The sequence below is a fragment of the Lissotriton vulgaris genome, unplaced genomic scaffold (genome assembly GCF_964263255.1).
Source record: "Lissotriton vulgaris unplaced genomic scaffold, aLisVul1.2 SCAFFOLD_9925, whole genome shotgun sequence".
Lineage (NCBI taxonomy): Eukaryota > Metazoa > Chordata > Amphibia > Caudata > Salamandridae > Lissotriton > Lissotriton vulgaris.
This window is the reverse complement of record NW_028248974.1, coordinates 3373-30960: the sequence shown is the minus strand read 5'-3', so window position 1 is coordinate 30960 and position 27588 is coordinate 3373. Positions and strand designations below refer to the sequence as shown.

General features: G+C 50.4%; 1 non-coding gene across 1 annotated transcript; it reads right to left on the bottom strand.

The window, feature by feature from the left end:
• Window positions 1–3937: 3937 nt before the first annotated feature.
• On the bottom strand, window positions 3938–4044 carry LOC147663751 (U6 spliceosomal RNA). The gene has a single exon (XR_015305235.1). It is a non-coding gene; the product is annotated as a U6 spliceosomal RNA (small nuclear RNA).
• Between the last annotated feature and the right edge of the window lie 23544 nt (window positions 4045–27588).

The window sequence follows — 27588 nt, the reverse complement described above, 5'->3', positions numbered from 1 at the left end:
GGTCCTCTTCGTCATCAGAGAAGAGAGTGCCAGGCTGCTCTGCAGGAGGTGGCTGTTTGGGAGGGGCTGCCTATTTGATGTGGGGCAGTGGACATTTCGACAACAGACGTGTGTGTGTTTGTACTTGTACATTATCAAGTCACATTTCCCTGCAATGTCAAATGTGATTGGCCAGTGTCTCCACCCAAGCGGCACCTGTTGTGTCCTGGGTTCTGTTGTGGACGCGTTGCGGTTTGTACCACATTGCTGTCAGTGTTGATGTGCTCTGCATGTTATGTGTGTGTGCTGCATTTTCGGGGAGTCGCCCCTGCAGCTCTAATTTTGGTGCCCCTTATCTCTTTCATGTGGTGTGCCTTTGACTTCTGTGCTTGTACAGTGATGAGATGTTGCATACTTGGGAACATTGGTCTTGTGGTGGGAGTTGGGGGTCTGGGGCATGGTTTGTCCGCAGATGAGCACTACTTAATTGTGCATGTGTGCCATTGTGCCCATCTCCCCGTCCCCCCGTGTACCTGGTCTTACTCACCCTGGTGCTGTTGTGTCCGGTCATGTTGAACAGTGTCCGGTCCCCCGACTCCTGCCACCGTCTCCCCACTGATGACAGTGGACACATTTCCTCCATCTCGTCCAGCTGCTCCTGTGGCGCAGGACTGCCACCTCCAGTCTGCATAGCTGCCTTCCGATTGTCGGTGAGTTTCTGCTTGGTTTTGCTCTTGACATCATTCCAGCGCCTCTTGACCTCTTCCATTGTCCTCTTCAGCACTCCCACTGCATTCACCTTGTCCACGATGGACTGCCATAGTTCATTTTTGGTTGCCAATGACACAGTGGAAGTGACGAACAGTTGTAGATGGTGTTCTACCACCTCAGTTTTCAGGATCCTGTTTTCCTGTGGACTGAACCGCTTCTTCCTACTCTTCTTCTCCTTGGCCTTCCCTGACCCCGAGGTCCCAGGCAGGTCCTTCGGGGAGCTTGTAGGGTTCTAGTTCTCCTCCGTACTTGCTCCGGCAACATCCATTGTGCTTTGCTGTTGTTTGGCATTTGTTTGTCTGTTTTTTTTCTACTTTAATGGTGATTTTTCCTGCCTGACGCTTGTGAATTGCAGGCCTGTTGCTGGCTTTCGCGGATTTTTTATCACGAATGGGCCTCATCGCAGCTTTTTTTGCGTTCCTGTTTCGCATTTTTGTGGCGTGGCGTTGATTTTACTGCGGTCATTTGACACATTATCTGGAGACTATCGCAAGGTAGCGCAGTGTTGTGAATACTTGGTTAACACAGCGTAATTTTTCCGTGATTTACTGCGATGTTGAAGATTGCGTTAAGTTACTTTTGCAATGGTTATCACACGTTCTTGAGAATATACCCCCATGTGCGTTCGCATCATAATTGAGGTTTCGGGACTGCCGGCCAGAGGTTGTTCGGTTCTGCAACTGCAGAGATGTCGATCGGAGGCAACTCCGACCGACACCCTAATGAGACCCTATGGGGCACATTTATGAAGCCGTGGCGCCTCTTTGCGCCGCAATTGCGTCACTTTTTTTGACGCAACTTCGGCGCAAACAATGCGCCCTATTTACAACGTGACGCATCTAGGAGATGCGTCACGTTGTAAAGCACTGCGCCATAAGGAGGCGTTCCAGCGCAGGGGGGGGGGGGCGTTCCTGCGCAGGAACGCCTCCTGAAAGTGGCTGAGTGAAATCTATGAGATTTCACTCAGTCACTTTCAGGGCAATGCTGCGTCAAAACCCTGCGCCTGCTTGAAGCAGGCGTAGGTCTTGACGCAGCATTGTGTAGATGGGGCTCCCCCGAGCCTTGCTGGAGCTGCGTCGTGCTTGCGACGCAACTCCAGCAATGCGCCACATTTCCGGCACAGATGCGTGACGCATCTGTGCCGTTTTTGCACCATGGTGCGCCGCATTATAAATGCGGCGCATCATGGGTGGCGGAGCTGTGGCGCACTGTGGCACACGTTAACTGGCGCATCCCTGGGGATGCGCCAGTTAACATAAATCTGCCCCTTAGTGTTCACCAGAGTTACACCCAGATCTATTCCAGTAGTACTACTGACCAAACAGGCTCAAAACTACATAAACCAATACTTGAAATATGTCAAGTGCTACACATGACCAGTCACTGGTACTGCAGGCCATTCTCCTAGAAATCAATAGGGACATGGAACATTACTAGCACTACATAGGGCAAAATAGGATATAAGAGTAACATAAGTTGTATGTGTCAAAATATGATTTAATATTTATTTTATGAATAATATATTTTTATGTATTTAAAATAACATTTTAAACTGGTAAATAACACTAAACAAAGCAGACACATATATTACAACAAGGCTTCATGAACATCAATATGTGCTACTGCAAGGGGCATGGATGATCCATCAGGACTCCAGCACACTTGCCAACTGGTGAAACTCACTACAACATCAACCCATCACACACAGACTCTACACATAATAAGGCAAGCCACAAACAAAGCTATATTTTCACAGACAGAATATTTGATTTGCCGTGTCCGTCTGGAACAATTGCTTGAAGAGCAGAGAGAGGATTTACAAGCATAAGAACTACATCTTTGCGATGTCAAGGGAAGTTGGTATTGATAGATACCTCTTCTCTCCAGATGTGATTCTTGACATGGTTGCAGACTGGGAACAGGCACTCAGTTTGCCCATATGTTCTTTCAGGCCATGCATACAAACATCAAACCACTGGCTGCAAGCCGTTTCCTCTCCACTGTATCTTTCCAGAGTATTGCCCCGGTTACTTACCGGTAATCTTCATTACTCCGAGTATAGTCTTCCTCGCCACATGAGTTACAAAGTGAGCTTTAGCTCCACAAGAGAACCCTCCAAAGCAAAAAGAAACCACCTCCCACCCCCTCCCAACATGGCCGACCAGTCCCACCTGACCTCTATAAGAGGCGGGCCGGCCCAACCAATCAGCCTGATCTACCAAGCAAACAATGAAGCCGATAGCCAGACAGGGAGGGGGGGAGGGAACTCATGTGGCGAGGAAGACTATACTCGGAGTAATGAAGATTACCGGTAAGTAACCGGGGCATTACCTCCTCGTAAGTCTTCCTCGCCCCCTGAGTTACAAAGTGAGCCAATACCCAAGCCAACAAGGCTTCATTGACCACCCTAACAACAACACCACACGGTGATGCAGAGAAACCAACCCAAGGTTGAAGTATAACAACTGACAAGAAAACAGGGATCACAGGAAACCTGAAATCAAGACCTCCAGGAAAAGGAGGCCAACCAGGAGTCGCAGCTCCAGCACTCAGAATGGCCCCAGCGAAGTCCCCCCCGGGACTGCTAGAGACCCACGTACCAGGCGGGGGACGACCACGCCCAAGCCAGATAAAACTCCACAGAGGAGACACCCACTAAGGGGGCCCCGGGAACAGAGCCACACCTCGCGGACCGACCCTGGGCCCCCGCCGGATCCACCGAACCCAGCGAAGCGTAGGGAAGGATGCCAGCCTGTGTAAGCCCGCGAACCAAGGAGGAACGAGGGCTAGCGGCCCGAACGAACCGGGCCAAAAGGCATAACACAGGTCATCCCACCGGGAAATGAAAGACGTGCGGCCAAGAGAAGCCAAAACAGCACGCCGAACAACCAGCACGGACAAGGGAGGAACCTCGTTGGCCGGGAAAAGCGGTAGAGATACCACCTGAGTCCGAGGCCCCAGGTCAGGAACCCCGGGAAGGACACGGGGGACATGCCGGAGGAACAACCCCGTCCGGCAAAACCCGCAAGAAGGGCGGGTAGCGGAGGAACGACCCCCGCACGCCCATCCGCCCCGCAGACACCATCGCCACCAGGGAAAACCACCGGAAAGGCGAGGCACCGCAAAGCCACCGAGGGCCGGGGCCCAAAAGGGCGGACCCCGAAGAGCTCGTAGAACGAGAGAGAAAACTCCTGAGGAACGCCTCACAAATTTGCGAGCCACCCTTGCGCAGGGGCCCCGCAAATTTCCTCAGGAACGTTCCAATAGTAGCATATGTGCAGCCGAAGCGAGCACCCAAGGGGGAGACCGGCAGAGCACCCGTGGGCGAAGGATAAACAACATCGGAGCCAAGCGAGCCACCAAGGAAACCAGGCCGTCGAACCCGGACTGTGGAAGGCCCGCAAGGCCGCCCACCGGGCCCACCGGCAAGCAGGGGCCACGTTCCAGGAACACCCCTCAGACCGGAAAACCAAGACCCGCAAGGGGACCACGGAGGCGGGTACAGCACCAAGCCCACCGCGCCAACGCGAGAAGGGCGCCCAGCGCCGGGCACAGGCAGAGCACGTGGAAGACCTGCGGGAACCCCGTAGCAAGCCACAACCCCGAGCATCCGCACACGAACCGGGCCCGCCGAAGGAGGCAGGCCAGCCGACAAGAGCCGGCACAACACCGATGCCGAGAGCGGGGGATCCAACCATGGCAAGGGAGGATCCGGGACCGGCCAGGAGGCTCGAACCGCCAGCTCGCCATAGGAGAGGGTACCCGGGGGCGGCGGACCCCGCCGGGAACCAAAAACAGGAACGCACCACGACTTGCGTGGCAACCACGCGCGGGTGCCAGGCACCACACCACTGCAACGTTCCAAAATAAGGCCATGTGCAGCTGAGCCGAGCGCCCATGAGCACCCCGGCCCTGCCCAAGCGCATCCAGCCGAGGACCCGCGATCTCAGAGGGCACGGGGGAGACGCGTACAGCAGACCGAAAGGCCACGCGAAAGACGGGCAATAAGGACCCGGAAGGAGGAGTAGAACCCGGTCCGGAGGGCCGAGCCCCCCACCGTGAACAGAGACCTCGGAGGCAGACCGAGCCGAGGCCCCAGGCGCCGAAACACCACCGGGGCAGGGCGAGACCAGGCAACGAAGGCCAGATCCGACTCCGTCGGACCCCGGGGGAAGACCGCCCGAAGGGCCAGGGCCGGTGACACCACCACCAGGGCGCCCAACCTGACCACGACCCGGGGACCTAAGCACCGGCAAACGGAACGCCACACGAAAACGTGCAGGGGCCAAGCCAGTCAACTCCTCCAATTTCAGTAAATGTGCTGCTGAAGCGAGCACAGTAAAAAGACGGCCGGCCATGAAGACCTTCAGCAACCCCTGAAGCACGAGGTGCTGAGCGGCCGCAGGAGAACCCAACGACCTCCAAACGACCCGGCGCCAAAGGACGCCCCCCCCCTGGAAGAACCAGAGGGAAGTACCGGGACCCGGCACAGACCCCCCGAAGGAGGACAAGCCCGAGACGAGGACCGAAGGGACCCCCATACACAGGCCAGGAAGCCGACGGATGAGAGACACCGCCAGATGCGAAGCCACACCCATGGGGGGGGGGACAAAAACGAGGCCGTGAGGAAGCACACGGCCAGACAGGGAACCCCAAGACCCACACCCGGCGACTAAGATCCACCAGGCGGGCCAGGAGCACAGCTCCCCCCCCCCCGTTTGGGCCAGAAGGCAAGCCCAACGGAAGCACCTGCAACCGAGAGCGGGGACCCCCACGCGCAGGCCGGCCCCATAGGCCACTCCATGGCCCAAAAAAACCAACAGGTGAGACAAGGTAAGGAGCGGGGACCCCAACCCGTCGAGACGGTGGGCACAAAACGGACATCCAGTGATGCAAAGCGCTCAGCTACTCGAAGGCCTTCCTGCACTGGGTGCCTTCGGGAAGACCAAGCAAGCCATTGCCCAGAGTCAAATGGTGCAGGGCTAACCTGCCTCCGGTGCCGGGGATCGAATCACGTCCCCCGCGGCAAATCCGCACGACCGGACAGCAAGCCCGAAGAGCCCAAGAACCGGGACAGCCACGTCCCAGGACGGTATGCAACGGAGGCAACCGCCCCCCCCCATCCCCCCCAGGGGACCCCCTGGAGCGAGAGGGCCGAAAGTCAGTATCTAGGGGCGAAAAAGGGAGCGGCAGAACCAGCACGAGACTGGTGACAGCCGAAACTCGGGCCTGGACCTTCACCGAAGCGCAACACGATACAAAATCGCGCACAATACCCCAGCAAGGGTACAAGGCGTCAGTACGAAAGCCGCTGTTTCCAAACATAACCTATGTCTCCGGAAAGTGCCATACACCACTACGGGTATCTAGGCGCAGAATAACAGATGTACGCTGTTACCCAACTCAAAGGAACAATATTCCTCGCCACAGATGGATGAAAGGCTGAGTGGACCAGTCGGTATACGAACCTGTGACCCTGAGGACAAACCCCAGCCCCTGCCGTAGCCGCAGCAATCCACTGTGCCACCAGCCTCCCTCCCCAAGGAGGAGACCAGGCAACCGAAGCCCCGTGGGGCCGATGCGGAGTGCCATCCAAAGCCCAGAGGAAACAAACAGTTCCCAGGGAATTCGAACCCAAGACCCGCCGAGGCAGGGAAACGAACCCAGGGCCTGGGCCAGACCTCTGCACCAGGGCCTGAATTGCCTCGCAGCAGAATGGGAAACCACGAGTGAAACACTCGAGACCGGCACAACCAGACGGCCCAGGGCGAAAAAACGAGACAAAATCACAGGCCGTATGGCCGCCCGTAGAAGGAAGGGTACACTACCCCCTCACAACGTGTCGTATGCACACAGCCCGGAAAAACCGGGTCGACCCCAAAAACTTTGTGAAAATGTCCACCTTGGGACACCCCTACAGCATTGGCAGGATTCGAACCCCGGCCTGTGAGGGCTGTCCGCACCAAAGTTCCAAGACCTACCAATGAGCTATAGCTCCGTAGTACTCAGGGCGCCAGAAACAGAACCCAGACACAAGGGACCTGACCCCAGGTCGTACCGCGCCCCCACAGAGCGCGCCAGCGCAGCACTGTAAAGCTGGCAAGTAGCCAACGTCAGGTCACATGTAGAAGCAAGAAAGCACCTTGTGATGCATGCCCCCGTCAAGACCCACAGGGTCGACATACAAACAGCAGTGTCCTGGGAAATGAAACAAACATGAAAAACGTCCTCACCGAGGAGCGAACACCGGACCCATCGAGGAGGGGACAGACGCGCCCTGCACGCCGCGTCCAAGACGCCGAGGAGGCAGGAACCGCGCCAGCCCGATGAAGGAACACAGTGGCCGCACCTGGCGGCAACCAAACCCCGCCCTCGAGAGGCGGGAGGTGGGAGGTGCACGTAGCCAACCCCAGCGCGGCAAACCGCCGCGGCCCGTAGGGGCCAAAATACATGAAGGGAGGCGGCAGCGCACAGCGCCGCGAAAAACCGAGCTGCCGGGGGGAGCCCCCGGACCCGGACATCAGAGCCCCGAGGACCCGCCGACCTAAGAGGTAGGACCGCCCCGAGTAGGGAACATCGAGCCGTCCCGTACCTGATGCACGGAAAGCTCCAGTCCGATGTCCGCAAACAGTGACAGTCACTCATCTGGCACAGGGATCCGAGGTGATCGGACTCCGTGAGGCAGACACATGCAATGTTATGCAGTAGCCGAAGCGTACACTCAAACACCACTATGGCTCTGCGAGGGATCGACCCGGCTTCACACAGTTGCGAGCCGGGAATACGCCCTTACACGCAGAGCGCCATTTTTAAAAATCACTGTCTGAAAACATCTTCTTGGTGCAGACCCCCCGCATTGCCGAAGCGCCGCCGCTGTTTGGCAAGGCTACAGCCCGTTGCGCCCACAGCTTTCCAGAGCCGGCAAATGCAGCCAGCGCCTACGTCCACAACTCGTGGAACGAAGCCAGAGCGCAATTCCAGGCGGAATCGTCAGGCACGAGGCATGTGCCTCCAGTGGCTTGAGGCGAAAAAGGAGTTTACGTAGTCCAACACAGGGGAGCAGCATGAGCCCAGGAGTACAAGATATTTGAGCTTATATAGCGCATTCTTAGGGTGATATTCCCCTGTGAGATAGCAGGGTATCCACAAGGTGAAAGTCAGGCATCTTTAGCCAGCATCATCACCCCCCCCTGTGCAGGGCCCAAAAGCCCATATCGAGGCCAGGGCCCATCAATCACGACCTGGGGATACAAGGGAATGCCAAACACTCCACACCCCCGGCCGCCCCCCCCCCCTGTAAACCACTGGCACGCTAGAGCAGCACCTAACCGGCCCCACAGGACCGGGGGAAGGAAGAGGGGGGGGGATTAGTAGGCCTAAGGCACCAGAGACCGCTAGAGCAGGTCCTCCACCCTAAACCCCAAGGGCCAGCTCACGCCGGCCCATCTTACCTGAACAGTGCTCTGGAGAGAATCGTGCAGAACAAAAAAAACAGGCTGATTGGTTGGGCCGGCCCGCCTCTTATAGAGGTCAGGTGGGACTGGTCGGCCATGTTGGGAGGGGGTGGGAGGTGGTTTCTTTTTGCTTTGGAGGGTTCTGTTGTGGAGCTAAAGCTCACTTTGTAACTCAGGGGGCGAGGAAGACTTACGAGGAGGTAATAGTGGAGACATCATGGGCATGTCACAGGCAAGCCAATCTTGGTACTTGAGGCACAAACTTAGCTTAATCGCCAGCCAATTACACTAGTTTATCGCCATGCGACAGTCACTGATGGAAAGTCAATGTCTATCTAGGGAATTTTATTCCATTGAAAGTGCCTCAGTGTTAGGTGCCATTGATTGCACAGACATGGAACTCCTGCCTCCCCTTCACATGGAACACCATTTCCACAACAGTTGCAGCTGAAACATTATTAACGTGCTAGCCGTCTGCAATACAAGGGGTGATGTGGTTCACTGATGTGAATGTGGCTTTACTTGGGGGCGCTTACAACAAAAACATTGCCCATCATTCTGCTCTTGCACATCAGTTTGTTGTTGGGGAATTTAGTGACTTGTGGTTAATAAGTAAGTTGAACTAACTCACACTGAGATTCCATATATATCTAGGTAATGCAAGAACAAACATAGTTACTCATAAACAACTCTTAACAATGGGCACACATAACACTAACATTGAATGCATGATGATTGTGTGCAACATTCTCAGGGTAACCACTTTCTAATACATTTCACACCTTTGTTGCAGGTGATATTATGTATGCCATCTCTTCACATCTCCTTACCCCCTTCCAACATCCAACCCCACTGACTTAACAGAGGTGCCACAGAGCACACACACACACACACGTATGTGGCATCATTGAACACACTTTCCTCAAGTCGATCTGCAGATGCTTTGACCATATTAGGAGGTGTGTTAGTACTCCTAAAAAGTGGTGTGTAAAATTATTGTAGCCTTTTGTATTTTGTTCAACATCACCATGAAACTGGTCTTACAAGTAGACCTTACCACTAAACTATTGCCCAATCCAGGTTCAAGGGTGGGACACACAACGGAGGTTAACATAGGAAGATCCGTAACTCACTAATAGTCTCACATTTAACTTTAATTGCTAGTTTTGTTGTAGCCTCACAGTAGTTGAACACAGGTGCATCAATGATAATTGGTTTACTATCCTTAGGCACCAATGTTACAACACCATAATATCACAACTAAATTTAAAGTCTCAATGAAATACACATCCAGTAAAACACCATATAGATAGATAGTAACATATATGTAGGATTACTTTTACACAGCTTTATATTCACATGCATGTTCCTCTATGTGACATTGTAATTTTATCGTAACATTTTATTTCATTCACCACTATGGAAAATTTCTCAGCTCTACACCTGTGTTCCTCTTCATTTTCTGTGTAAATGTACTTAAAATGATGATGAAGCAGATTCTTCTGACTCCACTATGTAGGGTGGGGACTCCATAATGGAGATGGAGAACTCCTATAAATGGCAGAGTTCCCTGTGTTCTGTGAGAAACAGGATATTACATGCATCAACAAGAAATCAGCTAGTCCTAAGACCACAACACAGTTCCCATCCATTCTGCTATGTCAAGTATTTTCTCCTTTCTATTTAATTCTTTGAGAAAGGAGTAACCCTTTCTAGTAGTCATGGTGCCACCTTACACAATTTAAATATGTCAAATAGACCAGTGCCTTCTTGACTTCGCCCCAAAGGAGGAAAAAGCATCCATGCAGAAAAAACTTCCTTTGGGTTTTGCCACTGTCTGAATGTTGCCAGATTTGGTAAATGAAATCTTGCGGTTCTTGATAATGGATACTTGCTCAGGTAACGTATTCTATGACATAATAATGATCAAATAATATTGTAGTACAGAAATATTGATGTAAAATATTGAAAACAGTAATATTGACTTTCTTCTTTTTTAACCCTTTTTAGGTCTCGGCATCGAGACCTATTGTCATCGAGTTTGCTCTCAAGGGAGATAGAGCGGTGCACGAGCCGACCAGGGTCTGTGGACGCGCACACACACAGGCAGGCAGGCAGGCAGGCAGGCAGGCACGCGCCGTGAACACACAGACACACACACACAGACAGACACACACACGCGCGCGCACACACACACACACACACACACACACACACACACACCCTCCCTCTCTGCCCACTCCCTCTCTGCTGCCCCCCTCCCTCTACCCCCACTCACCGGGCTCTTTCTCTCCGAGCGGGTCAGTAACGGCAGCAGGCAGACTCGGTGTCTTCTCCGGCGATCTTCAGCTGATGTGCACGCCCACGCTGCGTCTCGTGCGCGCCCACCACGCTGTTTCGCGCCCGTTGATCCTCAGCTTGTGATTACTACTCCTTCTAACTCGGACGGTCATTTTAAAACGTCGTCAGTAAATACATGCGAACTTAGAGATCACGTAAAATCACAGGCAAGACCTCGCAGAGTTCTTACCTCATGTCAGCATATCCCAACCATATGTTATTAACTATACAATATACCTAAAAGCTATTCGTTTTTACCAATGCTCCTTCAAGCCGCATTGCTTATTATGCTCTTTGATTGGTTTAAATTAGAAGCAATCTCTTAAAGATGTTTGCGAGGGAGGAGGTTTTCGGTTCAGGAGTTACAGGACTGCTGCTGTGAGAACCTCAGACGTTTAAAAACGAAATAAAAGGCCACTGCTGTGCCTGTCGCCCAACCGCCAGCTGTTCCACTTGTCCGAGAACAATGTGCTCCCGCTGCGGCAGCAGGTTTGGTCTACACGTGTGACAGAATCTCCCGCGCGGTCATGTTGTGAGAGTCTGGATGAAAGCTGCTAGGCCTGGAAGCGAGCATTCAGGAGGGCCGGGGGTATTCCAACCAAGTCTGCAACTGATCACCCAGGAAGACATTTACTCTCTTCTCCCACCAGGTCAGGCACAGGTGAATAATACTGCCATTTTGCCTGCTCCTTTGCATTTGATTCCCCATTTTAATAACTACGCTTTAAATCGCGTGTTTCCTCATTTCTAAACACTTTGCTATAGAATCTCACACCCGACCCCAGGTCTGCCCAGTAAAACGGCGCTCACTTCATCCCTCTGTGAGGCAGAAGGTGAGTGCGAGTGCAGAGTGCGCAGAGTGTGAAGTAGTGAGTGCAGAGTGAGTGTGCATAGTGTGAGTGCAGAGTGCAGAGTTGTGAGTGCAGAGTTGTGAGTGCAGAGTGAGTGTGCAGAGTAGTGAGTGCAGAGTGTGAGTGCAGAGTGAGTGTGCAGAGTGCAGAGTGAGTGTGCAGAGTGCAGAGTACTGAGTGCAGAGTAGTAAGTGTGCAGAGTAGTGAGTGTGCAGAGTAGTGAGTGTGCAGAGTAGTGAGTGTGCAGATTAGTGAGTGTGCAGAGTAGTGAGTGCAGAGTAGTGAGTGCAGAGTGCAGAGTAGTGAGTGCAGAGTGCAGAGTAGTGAGTGCAAAGTGCAGAGTAGTGAGTGCAGAGTAGTGAGTGCAGAGTAGTGAGTGCAGAATAGTGAGTGCAGCGTAGTGAGTGCAGAGTAGTGAGTGCAGAGTGCAGAGTAGTGAGTGCAGAGTAGTGAGTGCATAGTAGTGAGTGCAGAGTGCAGAATAGTGAGTGCAGAGTAGTGAGTGCAGAGTAGTGAGTGCAGAGTAGTGAGTGCAGAGTGCAGAGTAGTCAGAGTAGTGAGTGCAGAGCAGTGAGTGCAGAGTAGTGAGTGCAGAGTAGTGAGTGCAGAGTGCAGAGTAGTGAGTGCAGAGTGCAGAGTAGTGAGTGCAGAGTAGTGAGTGCAGAGTAGTGAGTGCAGAGTAGTGAGTGCAGAATAGTGAGTTCAGAGTGCAGCGTAGTGAGTGCAGAGTAGTGAGTGCAGAGTGCAGAGTAGTGAGTGTAGAGTGCAGAGTAGTGAGTAGGAGTAGTGTGTGCAGGGTAGTGAGTGCAGGGTAGTGAGTGCAGACTGCAGAGTAGTGAGTGCAGAGTAGTGAGTGCAGAGTAGTGAGTGCAGAGTGCAGAGTAGTGAGTGCAGAGTAGTGAGTGCAGAGTAGTGAGTGCAGAGTAGTGAGTGCAGAGTGTAGAGTGCAGAGTAGTGAGTGTAGAGTGCAGAGTAGTGAGTCAGAGTGCAGAGTAGTGAGTGCAGAGTGCAGAGTAGTGAGTGCAGAGTAGTGAGTGCAGAGTAGTGAGTGCAGAGTAGTGAGTTCAGAGTAGTGAGTGCAGAGTAGTGAGTGCAGAGTGCAGAGTAGTGAGTGTAGAGTGCAGAGTAGTGAGTGTAGAGTGCATAGTAGTGAGTGTAGAGTGCAGAGTAGTGAGTGCAGAGTAGTGAGTGCAGAGTAGTGAGTGCATAGTAGTGAGTGCAGAGTAGAGAGTGCAGAGTAGAGAGTGCAGAATAGTGAGTGCAGAATAGTGAGTGCAGAGTAGTGAGTGCAGAGTGCAGAGTAGTGAGTGCAGAGTAGTGAGTGCAGAGTAGTGAGTGCAGAGTGCAGAGTAGTGAGTGCAGAGTAGTGAGTGCAGAGTAGTGAGTGCAGAGTGCAGAGTAGTGAGTGTAGAGTGCAGAGTAGTGAGTGCAGAGTAGTGAGTGCAGGGTAGTGAGTGCAGGGTAGTGAGTGCAGAGTAGTGAGTGCAGAGTGCAGCGTAGTGAGTGCAGAGTAGTGAGTGTAGAGTGCAGAGTAGTGAGTGTAGAGTGCAGAGTAGTGAGAGCAAAGTGCAGAGTAGTGAGAGCAAAGTGCAGAGTAGTGAGTGCAGAGTAGTGAGTGCAGAGTAGTGAGTGGAGAGTGGTGAGTGCAGAGTGCAGAGTAGTGAGTGTAGAGTGTAGAGTGCAGAGTAGTGAGTGCAGAGTAGTGGGTGCAGAGTAGTGAGTGCAGAGTAGTGAGTGCAGAGTAGTGAGTGCAGAGTAGAGAGTGCAGAGTAGAGAGTGCAGAGTAGAGAGTGCAGAGTAGAGAGTGCAGAGTAGAGAGTGCAGAGTAGTGAGTGCAGAATAGTGAGTGCAGAGTAGTGAGTGCAGAGTGCAGAGTAGTGAGTGCAGAGTGCAGAGTAGTGAGTGCAGAGTAGTGAGTGCAGAGTAGTGAGTGCAGAGTGCAGAGTAGTGAGTGCAGAGTGCAGAGTAGTGAGTGCAGAGTGCAGAGTAGTGAGTGTAGAGTAGTGAGTGCAGAGTAGTGAGTGCAGAATGCAGAGTGAGTGTACAGAGCAGTGAGTGCAGGCACAGAGTAGTGTGTGCTGTTGAGTGCAGAGTAGTGTGTGCTGTTGAGTGCAGAGTGGTGTGTGCTGTTGAGTGCAGAGTGGTGTGTTCTGTTGAGTGCAGAGTGGTGTGTGCTGTTGAGTGCAGAGTGCTGTGTGCTGTTGATTGCAGAGTGCTGTGTATTGGCAATGTAAATGACAATGCCATTTATTTATGATTTAAAGAAAAAAAAAGAAATGTAATGAGCAATGCCAATAGCTCTACCTTTAATGATGCCGAGACCATTGCATTGTAAATGCTTGTTATTAGTAGAAATTAACATACACTTGGATGTTACAGCAATCAACATTATGCCATCAGAACACCCAGCTTACTGATAGCATCTACATTTACGATTTACGATTTATGTCTTGGTACTTATTACGGATTTGTTATTTTCCTCCTACTTTGTTTCTCTTCCCAAGGATCATATTAGTTCTTGATGTAGTTGGGCACATACCCGTCCCCTATGTGTATTCCACTTACTCCAGATCGGCTCCCATTTCTTGGAACTCCCTCTTGTTTCATAAAGAGTCTTTTCTGCCACCATCGACCTGTCCATGTCCCGCTCCCATTCTGTGAGTGTGGGCGGCTTGCCTATTCCCCATTTCCGTGCAATGTTTTGCTTCGCAATGGCAAAACCTAGAGTTACCAGGATACGTTCCTTACTATTGAGATCTATCTGTCCCCATAAATTAAGTAGGTATAATTTAGGCGTTTGTTGGAGTTCCTTGCCAGACTCTTTACACAACTGTGTCACCACCGACCCCCAATACTTCTGAATGGCAAGACATTCCCAGTTTATGTGGAAGAATGTGCAGTCCGCTGTACACTGCAGTCTACATGTGGAGTCACCTTTCCGTTAAATGTTTATCATAGTACTACAGGAGAAATAAGATCTGTGTAGCATTCTGAGTTGAATTAATTTTAGTCTATAAGTTATGGCCACTTCTCTGGGAGAAGCTAGTGCCTTCTGCCAATCGTCATCTTCTAGCTCTCCTAGATTAACCTGCCAATGCTCTCGTCGCTTTATGAGGGGGTCAAGCATAGCTTTTAGCAGCTTCTTGTATGTCATATATATTGCTTTGCAGTCTATTCAATCATTTAATAGTCTGTCCACTACTGAGGACGATTCTGGGAGGCCTGATCCTGGTGGAATGGCCGCCAGTAGGGCATGCATCATTTTAGATTCCTGTACGTCTTGGATTCTACCATGTCATTATCTTTCTGTATCTCATTAAATGATTTGACCTTTCCATTTGCCCATAGGTCACCCACTTTTGAGATGCCGATCATGTCCCATTGATCAAACCCCGGGTGTTTGATCAATGTATCTAGTCTTTCTGCATCCTATAGCGGTGTGGATTGAGTCATTTTATTTCTCCATCCCAACTGTTTTGTCACTATGTGCCAGAGGTGAACTGATTGGCATGTTGGCCCTGTTAGTGATTGCTTTATAGATTTTGTGTATAATGCCATCTGGTATACAGGGGCAGTTTGTGAGCCATATACCCACTGGTTAATCACTGCTAGTATTCTGTCCAATAATACAGTCCGATATCGGGGAGGGCTATACCTTCATCATACGACCTCTTCACTAGTTTGTGTGTGGCAATCTGTGGGGGTTTACCATCCCCTAGTAGTGATCTCATTTCGCTGTTGATCTGGAAATAGAGAAGGGTGTGTTCTGTAGGGCATATAAGAATCTTGGCAATGCCATCATTTTGAAAAGGGTAGTACAGCCCAAGAGAGACAGTGGTAACGTTGTCCAGTTTTGTGTATCATTCTGTAGTCGTTTTAACGCCTTAACCGCGGCGAAAATTCTGCTGCAGTGCGGGCGTTCTAAGGAGTGGGAGGGGCTGCGTCAGCTTTTGCCGTTCGCAGCACTGGGGAGGGAGTGCTCCCGCCGGCCAACGGCCGACGGGAGCACGGAAGGGATTAATGGGCCATGGAGGTTGTGTGTATAGAAGAGTAATGGATCCCTTGTGACATAGATCCTGAGATAGCGCAATCCTTCCTCAGTCACTGTCACAGTGCAGTACGCTTGTAATTTTGGGTTGGGAACTTGAAGGATAAATAGTACCAACTTTGACCAATTAATGGTGTAGCCGGAATATTTCTGGAAGTTAGTGAAAATTTGCATGATCCTGTTTATAGAGGAGTGAGGCGACGGCACATATAGCAGGATATCATTCGCATATATAAAGAGATTCCTTCCTCCCATCCCTCAGTCCCCCGCAGTCCTCGGATCAACGAGTCTCCTCTAATCCAGGTTGCAAGGGACTCTAGCATTAATGCAAAAATCAGAGATAATAGTGGACATCCCTCTTGTGTGCCTCGTTTAAGGGGAAGGGGTGCAAAGTATATCCATTCATTACGTGGCTTCGCGTATAGCAACTTAATACATGCAATGTATTTGGGGCAGAAGTCTAGTCGCTCCAGTACCGCAAACAGATATGACTATTTGATGGTGTCAAATGTCATGCGGGCATCAAGCAATAGTATTGCAGCCGTCTCTTTGATGGCATCACTCCTGCTTAGTACCCCATGGAGGCGTCGCAGATTTAATGTCATATTCCTTCCTGGCATCAAGGCAGATCTGTCTGGATTTACCAAGCTTGTGATGACCAGCATAAGTCTGCTTTTCACTTTTGCGTTAAGCAGTGAGATGGGGTGATACGAGTTGCAAAGTTCTACTGCTTTTCCCAGTTAATGAATAACCATGATAGAAGTTAATCTTTGGTCCTGGGACAGGCATCTCTGTTGTTTATTCTCCTCGTAAATTTTCTGTAGGTATGGTGCAATTTTCGAGGATACACGTTTATATAGTGCTATTGGGAGACCGTTAGATTCCATTGCTTTCCCTTACTGTGTATTGTTTATTGCTCTGATGTTTTCATCATCCGTTATGTCACTGTCCAGTAAAGCAATATCGTCTGTCGTCAGTGAGGGGAGGTGGATTTCTGAGACTAATTCTTGAGTCTTGAGATGTCGCTGCTTTGGGGGGTGTATATAGGTGCATGAAATGTATTGTGAATATCTCCACCATCTCTGGGGTTCTCTTATTGATTCTCCTTTCTCTGTCCTCAGGAACGCCACCCATCTATTTGTCTGTTCGCGCCAGTCTAGACATGCCAGTAGTTTCCTAGCTTTATCACCGGTTTCATATATTTTGTGAAGCGCTGCCTGCCATTAGTTTTTTGCTTCCTCCTTTACTAGGTTTTTATACTCCAGTCGTTTGATAGCCAGGGAATGTTTAGGTGCTTCACTGTCTGAGCTGGCGACTTCTGATTCTCTCTCTAGAATCCCGCATTCTAATTCTGTGAGCGCTCTCTTTCCATCTTTTTTATATCCGGCCGTCAAAGAAAGTGTCTGTCCTTAATTACTGTCTTGTATGCTTCCCAGAGGATCTGCGGGGATGTGATGGAGCCCTTGTTTTTATTACAGTAGTGTTCTGAGGTTTGGATTAAATTGTCGTGTATGTGGGGGAGTCTTAGGTACCCAGGGTTTAGGGTAACTGTTTTCAGAATTAACTTTGCTCCCCGTGTGTAAGTAGCCCAAATTGTTGAGTGATCTGATATTCCACGTGTCGTACTTCCCTAAAGTAGGGCAATAGACTTGCTAGTGTTAGGATATAATCTATACGCAACTGACTGTTATGCGCTCCTGAGTGGAAAGTAAATTGGGAAGTGTGTGGGTTGTGTGCTTTCTAGATGTCTACAAGGCCCATTGCTTTTAAATAGTTTGATATTGTAGAATTGTCACCTGCTGTCGGTCTTGGGGGTTTGCAGTCATTTTGCCCGCACAGCCCCATGTTTAGATCCCTGCCAAGTATCAAATCTCCCTCTCGTAATTATTGGTCAATTCAGGTGAGGTTACTCTCTGTAACGCTGGTGGTATGAAGACAGATAGGATATTCAGTGGCTTACCCTCCCATGTGCCCATGGTTGCTGCAAACCTACCCAATGGATCTGTCTATGATCGTTTTACCATGAATGGGAATTAGCTAAGTAGGAGTATTCATATCCCTCTGGAGCCAGTCGTAAAGCCTGAATGTGTTACTAATTTATATCCCCATCTATTTAATGCTCTACATGTGTTGCTCACTTGGTGGGTTTCCCGTAGCAATACTATATCTGGTGTGTGTTGTCTGATGAACTGAAGAACTATCCACCTTTTCAGCTTGTCCCCGAACCCGTTGATGTTCCAGGAGAGCAGTCGGAGCGTGAGTTCTATCTTATCAGGTCTCATTGGAGGCTTGTTAGTGGATATGTCTCTTCCCACTGTCCCCGGCATAGTGAGGTGTTTTGTTGTGCTGGTGATAACGTGCTGTATGTCATGTCCCAATCGCTGTCCGATTCTGCTGTGTGTCCGTTAGTCTAAACTGTGTGTGATGTCCTTTGACTATTAGACAATACATAATACAACTACCCCAACTTACGTTGCTAAAACGGATTTCAGTTCTGGCAATACCATGAAGACTCTCTTCCCCCTCCCAGCCTCCCTGCATGACGGTTCTGGAACTGCCCGCCTCCCCAACATTGTAGTGAGCCTGTCATCCTTCCCCATCAAACTGAGGGATCTAGGTCTTCTGAAAACCACTGCCCCCCCTTTTCTTGTCTTTTATATGTTTTGACTATGTAGTGCCAATAATATAATAACTTTCTGCTGGTCCCTCTGCCTGTTCTGGTACTCCAATGATTCTTATATTGTTTTTCCTTGAACGGCCTTCATATTCGTCAAGCTTTGCTTCAAATGCACCTGTTGTAGTTTGTAAGCTTTTAACTTGCGGTTGAAGAAGCCTAGTATCTACCTTTAGGGAGTTTGTTGTATCTTCCACTTCTGTCTCCCAGTTTACATAGGTCTGCTCTCATTAGGGAGACTTACCACGTCTATACGTGTATATATAGAGAAGATTGTACTTTATTGATCGTGGCCATGATGTCATTTAGTGTTGGTTCCTCTTTCTCTATTGTCCGATCGGACAGGGGAACCTCCGTCTTCTGGTCCTTTTTGCAGGGCATATTTATCTAGTTTGGTTTGGTGTGTTCCGCGCCCTCCTTAATTGCCCTACATATTGTGTTGCTCTGTGAGGGCTGATTGCGGAATTATCTACCTGTCGTCCTCCACCTGGGTACTCTCCGCCGCCTGCCCGGTGGGGGTTCCACCTCACGGCCTGTCGGTTTTAACCTCAGGTGAGGAATCCCACAGGTGCTTGCACTCTGTAATTATGATCTCCGTGCTGTGCTTGTATGATGGAGTATTGGTGAGATTGACCTTCTTTGTTGTGTAATTCGCCCCTTAGAGCAGGATTTAATAGAGTTGTATGACTTTGTGTGTCTACATTGGAGCCAAGTTTCATACAACGCCAGCCATTGGTCACCTCTTGCAGTATGAAGGGGACGGTGGTGGAGTTTACTGTTGAGGGTGTTTTGTTTTTCTCGTGGCAGTCCGATATTGTGCACTGTATGTGCCAGAAGTAATTACTGTATTTTGCTTTAATTGGACTTTCCACCTCCCCTCCTCCTGCTCTCCTTTCCTTGCCTGCTATTTTCCAGATTTGCTGTGTTCATGGTTCTGTTTTGTGATGGCTCCCCCTGGGGTGCTCCACGACTATCACTTCTCCTCAAGCTTTGCTGCTTCCCCGCATTCTAAACCCCAGAGCGGAGGCTCTTTGCTGCTGGTCTCTCCCCACTGGCTGGTTCTCTCACTGTTCGGCGTTTTGTTTTGTCCTCACTGCCCTCTCTTTGATTTTGGTGTCTGCCGTTGCAGGACTCTCTCTGGTGGCTCCGGCTCTCCCTAGGTCACGGAGGCCTCCACTTGCATGTTGCCACCTCTACAGGGCTCCCCACCCGGATGGGTGCTCCCCCTACCGCCGCGGATAACTCCAGGGCATCCGACTTGAGATACCTTCTCGTGGTCCTTCCGTCTCTTGTCACCGTGGCTGAAGCGTTCTCCATGTGTCTCCGATCTCGGGGCGAGCTCTGCTCGCCTGCAACATGCCCCGTTCACTCGTGGCCAGCGTCTGGCTGTCTGGCACTGTGGCTCCTGGCTTTCACACACCCTCAGGCTCTTGGCAGCCAGCACTTAAACTGACTTAACACAGAATGTATGATGCAGTGGACGCAGAGAAGAAGGCCCTTTCTTGTTCCCCCGAAACTGATCTTTTTAGGGTGCTTGCCGGATAAAGGAGTTAAGTTCAATACAGATTCATAGTTACAGTGCAACCCATTCCGTCATACAGTGAGGCTCGGAGTCAATAAGTCAGATTAAGTATGGGTTCATTACAATTTCAAAGCCATATTAAAATAAATCAATCTCAAAAACAATGTGTAACAATGCAAAATTATTAAAGGATATCCAAATCTGCAAACAAAATTTACTTTTAAAAGTAAATGTTCAATGAGAATCTCTGTAGCAATTGTGCATATTAAAAGAAATAAAGCATGATGAGAATATTGAAAGTTCTGATCTTCCTGTCTGATGCATTGGAGGGTTCTAATTCCAAAATGTAACTTTTCTAAAGAATACAAACTAAATCCCCATTAGGTCCGTAAGGTTAAGAAGAAAGGTGTCAGCATAGGAGAACTTCAGTAGAAGTTCTCTAAACAAAATATGCATAGCATGAAGAGCCACAATAAGAGTAGTGCATAGAGGTCTGTAGCTTACCTAGTCTAAGGGAATCTCTGCTGCAAATCTTGCACCGTCTCACCAGCTATCCTCAAAAAGGCCTGGTGTCTCCACCATAGCCCTGAGAGGCTCCCACCACGCTGATCATCACCAATCTGCACTCCAGCTCGTGTTGGGTGGTTGCTCAAGTCCTCCTGCCCCTAGATCCTAGAGCGGGATCAGCTCAGCTGATGCTCTCCTTCACTACACGTGGCCCTTACCACTTCCATCTCTTGTTTGAGCTGCTGCCAGATCCAGCGCAAATCCCCTTGGCCTGCAGCTACCACCTGCATGTGTTTACCCTGCCCTGGTCCTTCTGCTGCGGTGCTGCTTTGTGGTCCCCCTATATCCTTGATCCGGCCTGAAACTGTTCCCTCCTGGGTATCGCCAACTTGTCTGCAACACATTTTTTGGGGTGTGCTGCACACTCTGCATATGTGGTCCTCCCCACCAGTGATCTAGTACGTCTTCCTGCCTTCCTGACTGCCCCCCGCAACAAGGCGTGGGTCAGCTGTGCTTCTTCCTCTCTCCGCATGCTAGGTGAAGGCGCTTATTGAATTCGCCTATCGCTGATCTGTGACACTTCTTTTGTGGGCAACTAATGTGGTCGGGCCTTGTGTTGGGTATACTGCCTTCTCCTGTGGTGATAGAAGGACTCGCATGTAAAGAGTTTCCTGCTGCCCCACTCCAAGGGGAATCAGATGCACATCCCCCCCCAGTGCTCCCGCCCCACACCTCGAGGAGGGATCCACAAGGCAAACAGACACTGGGACTGACCTCTGCAGAGGCTGCGTGTTGCAGGCATGACCTGTTCCCCACGTCAGCAGAGGGTTCCGAGTCCGACATTGGATGTGAGAAGCTGCCCACCACCCGCAAGACAACCAACGCCTTCTCTACATCCATGTGAAATGGAGCCACAGAGGACTGCATCCTCTTTCTGCAGCGACACAGGAAAAAGTTGTTTCTCCAACCCACCCTGCACAGTGATGTGTCTTGCAGCCAAATGACCGCCCACCTCATTCCGCTTCTCCTTTTCTCATCTTAAACTTACCGGGTGCAGAGGGTGACTGGGGCCCTCAGTCTGCAAGATTTGTGCTTTTAAAGCAGATTCATTGGCTTTGACAGTTCTTGGTAGGATTGACTCTCAAGAGCTAGCAAGGACAAAGAATAAAGCGTACTTTTTGGTGCTACAAGGGTAAAATATCAGACAGAGGTGATAGATGAATGGCACAAATAAATACATTGTCCAGTCTCTTCTTTTAGGACTAACAGACTTGGATTCTCTTATAGTTTCAGTAGTTTAACATAGAAGCGTTCGCTCTACACTTTAAAATATGTATATCCAGATCTGAGTAGAATGTGAATGCTATGTGTTAAAAACAATGTGAGTTATGCAAAAAGTTTTTGTGTCCTTGGTATTTGCTAATGTGAGGGCTGTCACGAGAACCGGTAGTCACTAAAGCAGGTCTTCTTCAGCTCTTCATGACACACCAGGGGTTTGGAAGTGCTGTTGAGCAAGTCATGTCGAAACATGTGAGCAGGGGGTGGTTCCAGGCTTTGGTGGACCATGTAGCTCTGTCCAGGAATCATAGGGCATGTTCGACGGCAAGCAGGAGCACAAGGGGCATTTTTAATAACTATTTTTAGGTCTCGTGGCGTTGAACCGCGCGAAGCGCGGTCTCGACAGAGACCTATTGTTAGGGATTCTTCTTTCCAGAGAGGGGACAGGAGCTGGCCGCGCGCTCGGAATTGAGCGGGCCACGCGCACGTGAATGCGCTCGCTGTGCCCAGCTCCTGTCTCTTCTCCTGGAAAGCCGTACCACACAGCCACACCTCCCCCTGCACGCATGCGCACACACAGAGACACACACACGAGCACACCTACACACACGCACACACACATACAGAGACCCCCGCACCCCCTCCCCCCGCCGCCGCCTCACACATACACACACACACACACATGCGCGCGCGCACACACACACACACACAAGCGCACCCCCTGTCCCCCCTACACCAGCACTGCTTCTCTCCGTGGCACTCCGTTGGCGCGTGCGCGGGCTTCCGAAGACGGAAGACCCGCCCCACGGAAGCCTGAGAGAGTTTCCACTAACAAGGGAGTGGCTGGCATTCTGTTTATGTGTTTAGTGAGTTTCTGACACCACCGTTTCCCCCAGTAAGCAGCACCGGCAGCCTCCGTGCTTTCTGTGCCCCATCTCCAGCTACAACCTGTCCTCGTGAACCTTACTTCAGTTTTACACATTTATGAAGTGCATTCATTGTATTTTTGCATCTCTTGTGGTGGAGTGGATGCCAGCGGCCTATGGCACTTTCAGTTCAGTGCCTCCTGCTTTGTCCTGGTCTCACTCCGGTTTCTGTGCTAGGACGTTAACCGTGGTCACTTTTGCTCGTTTCATCGCGTGCACACGTGCAGCCACTGCTGTTTACGGGTAGGGTCCCCAATGAGCCCTAAAGGTGCCACCCAGTGGTACCTTCATTTTCTTTACTGTACTTGCGACGGTTTATGATCATTGTAAATAAAAGATGTTGCGGTTAGCTAGCATTCAGTTAATCGACATCAGAAGGGATAAGTGACAAGTCTGCCCCTTGCATGAATTGCATTTAACCTGTATATCCCACCTAGAGGTCGGCGAGTGATCGATGCATGCGTTGTGTCACTTTAGAGTTATCATCAGTTACTCATTTTCACCACCACTTCTATTGGCACCGCCATCCCTCAAGCAGCAGCCGGCACCGAGGGCCATGGCACCTCGACTTTACTGCCGAGCCGAGGGCCAGGAGGGGCCCTTGTAGTGCTCGCTTGAGAGCCCGTCACATCCATACCACTAGACTGCCTCTTCCGCTGAGAGGGCGTGCAAGCCACCGCTCCCCCCGGGGCCCATCTGGGTTAGATCAATCCGGCTACTGTTGGTTCTTGTCCCGGCTCTTCAGCTGAAAGGCAGTGCCAGGCGTCTGCCAGCCTTCCAAGGAAGAAAAGAAACAAGGAGAGAAAACATGTACATTACACTCATCTCTGACACGTGGGCTCGAAGAAAGGTTTCTATTCACAGACACGCGTGCTTCACTCCTCACTGGCACTGGGGTCACCGCTTATATTCAGACATTTACACTCCACTCTTCTCGGAGATGGGTTGTGGGGCTCAGAGGACAGGTTTGTAGTCACACACATACACGCTATGCTTCTGTGACACGAGGGCTCACAATCAAAGCCTCTATTCACAATCATGCACACCACACTCCTCTCTGGCAGAGGGGCTCCCAAGAAAGGTTTTTATTCACCTACATGCCCACCGTACTCCTCTCGCACAAGTCACTCACAAAGGTTATACTCACAAGCAAGTATAATACACTCCTCTCTGGAACGGAGGGTGGGGGGCTCACAAGAAAGGATTTTATTCACATACATGCACAGTCGACTTCTCTGGCACCAGGGTCACAATAAAGGTTTTTATTCACAAACATGCACACTACACTCTTCTCTGGCACGGGGGCTCACAATAAAGGGTTTTATTCCCAAACATGCTCAATTTACCTCTCTGTGGCACGGGGGCTCACAATAAAGTATTTTATTCACAACCATGTACACTACACTCCTCTGTGGTACAGGGCACACAAAGGTTTATACTCACAAACAATCTTATATATTGACAAGCGTAGGCTTGACACTAGTATGGGCCTTACGGGGTACACAAGAAAGTATTTTATTCACAAACATGCACACTATACTCAACTTCACTCTGGCACGGGGGCTCACAATAAAGGTTTTGATTCACAGACATGCTACTCTGGCATGGGGGCACACTATAAAGGGCTTTATTCACAATCAAGCACACTCTGACACAGGTTTGTATTCACAAAGGATAGTGCAGCCTCGGTCGCTTCAAGCCGTGGCCCTCGCCTGCTTGTTTGCATGGCAGGGGTTTTAATAAACTGTGGGGAGAGGTCACATCCGTTTTAGCAGAGTGCATTTCTTGGAAGTGCCGTCCCCGCTAGAGGTGACCTGCGCTGTGGTAAAACCGCAAAGATTTTGAGATAGGCCGATGCTTTCGAAAGTCAGGCCTGGGCCAAAACCGGCCACACGTCGGACTCGTGCAGTTTATGCCAATGCCCTGCATGCAGTTATCATTAAAGCACCAAATCTCGTAAGTACATTTAACGTAGATAACTACAGTTGGTCTGTTACTACTTCCAACGAACAAAACATTGGCCCAAAACTTTTGAGTTTTTTTTTAACAGTACATCTGCCAAAATCTGCACGACATTTCCATCAAACAACTGTGAATACACACTGGCTGAAAGGCAAAACTAATGTGCAAAGATCATAATAAGTGAATATATCGAGAGAGAAAACCCTGGGCGGTTTCTAAGCGCTACGACGTGTTAGGCGGTCTATTTTAATGTATCTGTGATAAAACAACTCCTGCTTGGGGCCCCTGACGTCGGGACAGATCTTGAGAGTAGGGACCATGGGCAGAGACTCCAGGCACCATCCTCTGACCCCCATTTATTTTCATAAATAGGCCCCCAGAATTGTTTGAGGGCCTAGCACCTAGTCTTCTTGGCGCTGAAGTAAGATCGTTTGCAGTCAAGTACAGAATCGATAGATTGTTCCTAATACAGGGGGGCATTGGAATGTACTCGAACAAAGGACAGGATGGAATGTTCAATTGTCCAAGGAACGCACACCTTCCTCTGTGGAATTTGTCCTTTTGCGCTATAGGCCTTACACAAATGCCTCCTTTAAAGTGCCAGCAGCACTCCCTCTGTTCAGGTCCTATCCTGGCTAGGGGAGGTAGCTGAAACTTAACACCTCGAGGACAAAACCCTGTAAGAAACAAAACACTCTGCTTATACTCTGCATAAGTGCTTAAGAGAAAAAACTATTATTTTGAGTAAAAATGTTTAGGTTTGTCAAGTTATGTAAATATGCAGGAATTTATATAGCGCAAATCACCAACCGGTCTCTAAGCGCTTGCTTAGGGAACCCGTCCTGGTATTCCCCTGCGAGATAACCCCGGCAGGGTATCCCCAAGGTGAAAGCCAGGCATCCCGCTGCGAGGGGCTGTTGTGGAGATTAAGCAAGCTATTGCCCAGAGTCGCAGAGTGTGAACCCGTGAATCGAGCAGGCGTCGGAGCGAGAATTGTCGAGTCCATGGACATTTTTTAGGACTCAAGACCCCGCCGAGCTGGGAATTGAACCTTGGTCCCGGGCTGACCTCTGCTTCCGAGTCTGCCTCCTCTAACCAGTGAGCCACACTTCTCCACACACACACTTCTGTGTCTGTAAGAGATTATGTACGAGCTGTAAGATGTAGGCACCATGTACAGAGACCCCAGGCACCTTTCCCTGACACCTATGCTAAAAGATCAGCCCCCTGAGGTAACTAAAGTAACTACTTACAGAACACTCACTGGTAAGTCTTTCTTACTACCCTAAGTATTGCGGTTATGGTTATACTGTTTAGGTCTCGTGGCGATTTACAGCGTGAAGCGCTGTCTCGCCAGAGACCTATTGTGAGCGACGCAGCTTTCCAGGAGACAGCACCTGGCTGCGCGCATTTCCTCTGCCAGAAGGCGATTTGAGCGGGCCACGCGCACGAGAACGCGCTCGCTGTGGCCAACTCCTGTCTCCTGAAAAGCCGTAACACACAGCCACACCTCCCCCTGCAAGCATGTGCACACACAGAGACACACACACAAGCGCACTTACACACATATAGACCCCCGCCCCCGCCGCACACACACAAATACACACACACACGAGCACACCTACACACACGCACGGACACACACATAGAGACCCCCCCGCCACCGCCGCACACATACACACAGGCATGCGCACACGCACACGCACACACACACACACAAGCGCACCCCCCTCCCCCCTAGAACTAAGCGCCACTTACCACCATTCTGGACTTCTGCAGCCTCCGCGGGGTTCTCCCTCAGGCATGGGAGCCCCGCGTCACCAGCACTGCTTCTCTCTGTGGCACTCCGTGGGCACGTGCGCGGGCTTCCGAAGACGGAAGTCCCGCCCCATGGAAGGTTTCGGTTTCGCTCACGTCTTGTCAAGACCTTGCTATGGAGGGCGGCTGTAGGAGCACGGGACACTGAATCCTTCACAGGCAGCCATCAGGCTCTAACACCGAGCGCAAGAATCACAGGTACTTCCATCCGTCACCAATCGGATTAGGGGGGGTTGCCACTTGTTTTTTCTTTCTGTCCCGTCTGAGCGTCAAGTCTGTGTGGTGCAGGTGAAGTCGGGGACATATGAGCTGTGTGAATAATAACTGTGTCAGCCCCGTGCCTGAGGTGCATCACCAGAGTTGTGTGAATAATAACAGCTGTGAGCCCCGTGCTGAGGTGCATCATCAGAGCTGTGTGAATAATAACTGCGTTAGCCCCGTGCTTAAGGTGCATCATAAGAGCTGGGAGATATGCTCCATTGTCTTATCTTGATGGAAATGATTGACTCACTGTTGGGAATGTTCTATGTAATCCAGGGAAACAGAGGGGTCTGGCATCAGTGGACATGGGTTCAGAGGTTTTGTCTTCTGCTCAGTGTTCTGAATCTTGTATTAGCATTGGTACATCAACGGCACAAGACAATACCTCAATCATTCCCCCAGCTACTGTGTCAGTCCAGCCCGCAGTAACAATCCCACACTTGTTGGACACTGCCTACTCCAAGTGTGTAGGTTGGAACATAGCTGGGCTTGAGTCCCGTTTGTGTATCCCTGATTGGGTAGATTTTATAGATCAAGGGGATGTTTGGTCCTTTCAAGAAACATGGGCACTTCTGCCGGTATTTCGGGTGGGGTTTCTAAATTTTAGTAAACCCGCTACAAAAGGACTAAAAGGGCGCCCCGTAGGAGGGCTAACAACTTGGGTCCGTCAATGTGAGGGTGTATGGGCTGAAGAAATTGTCATAGACAGTCCAGACATACTAATAATAAGGATTAGATCTTCCAAAGGCTTAAATATCCTCTTGGTTAATATTTATTTTAGGGGCCTCCAGGGTGGACGGGTCTCACCAACCCTTCTCCTCCTGGATGATTTCCTCTCTAATGTAACTGAAGAGGGGTATAAGGTTGTGATGGGAGATTTTAGCACTTGCTTTGAGCCACTGGGCTTCGATGATGGTTCCCTTACAGAGGAAGAAGACATGTCGTGGGGAATACCACAGCTCCAGCTACCACCGATTAGGAAATGGTCTTGCTCCGCCACTTTCATTAAGGGGTTGTGCCTGGATCAGGATCTGAGAGCAACCAATGGTAGGGTAAGATCAGACAGGAAGGGTAGACACACATTCAACAACGGCAGACACAGCAGTCGCATCGACTATATCCTAGTCGATGTTCAGCTGTGGGTTGCAGTTGTTGATATGGAAATTATTGAACGCCCCGAAAGTGATCATGAACCGC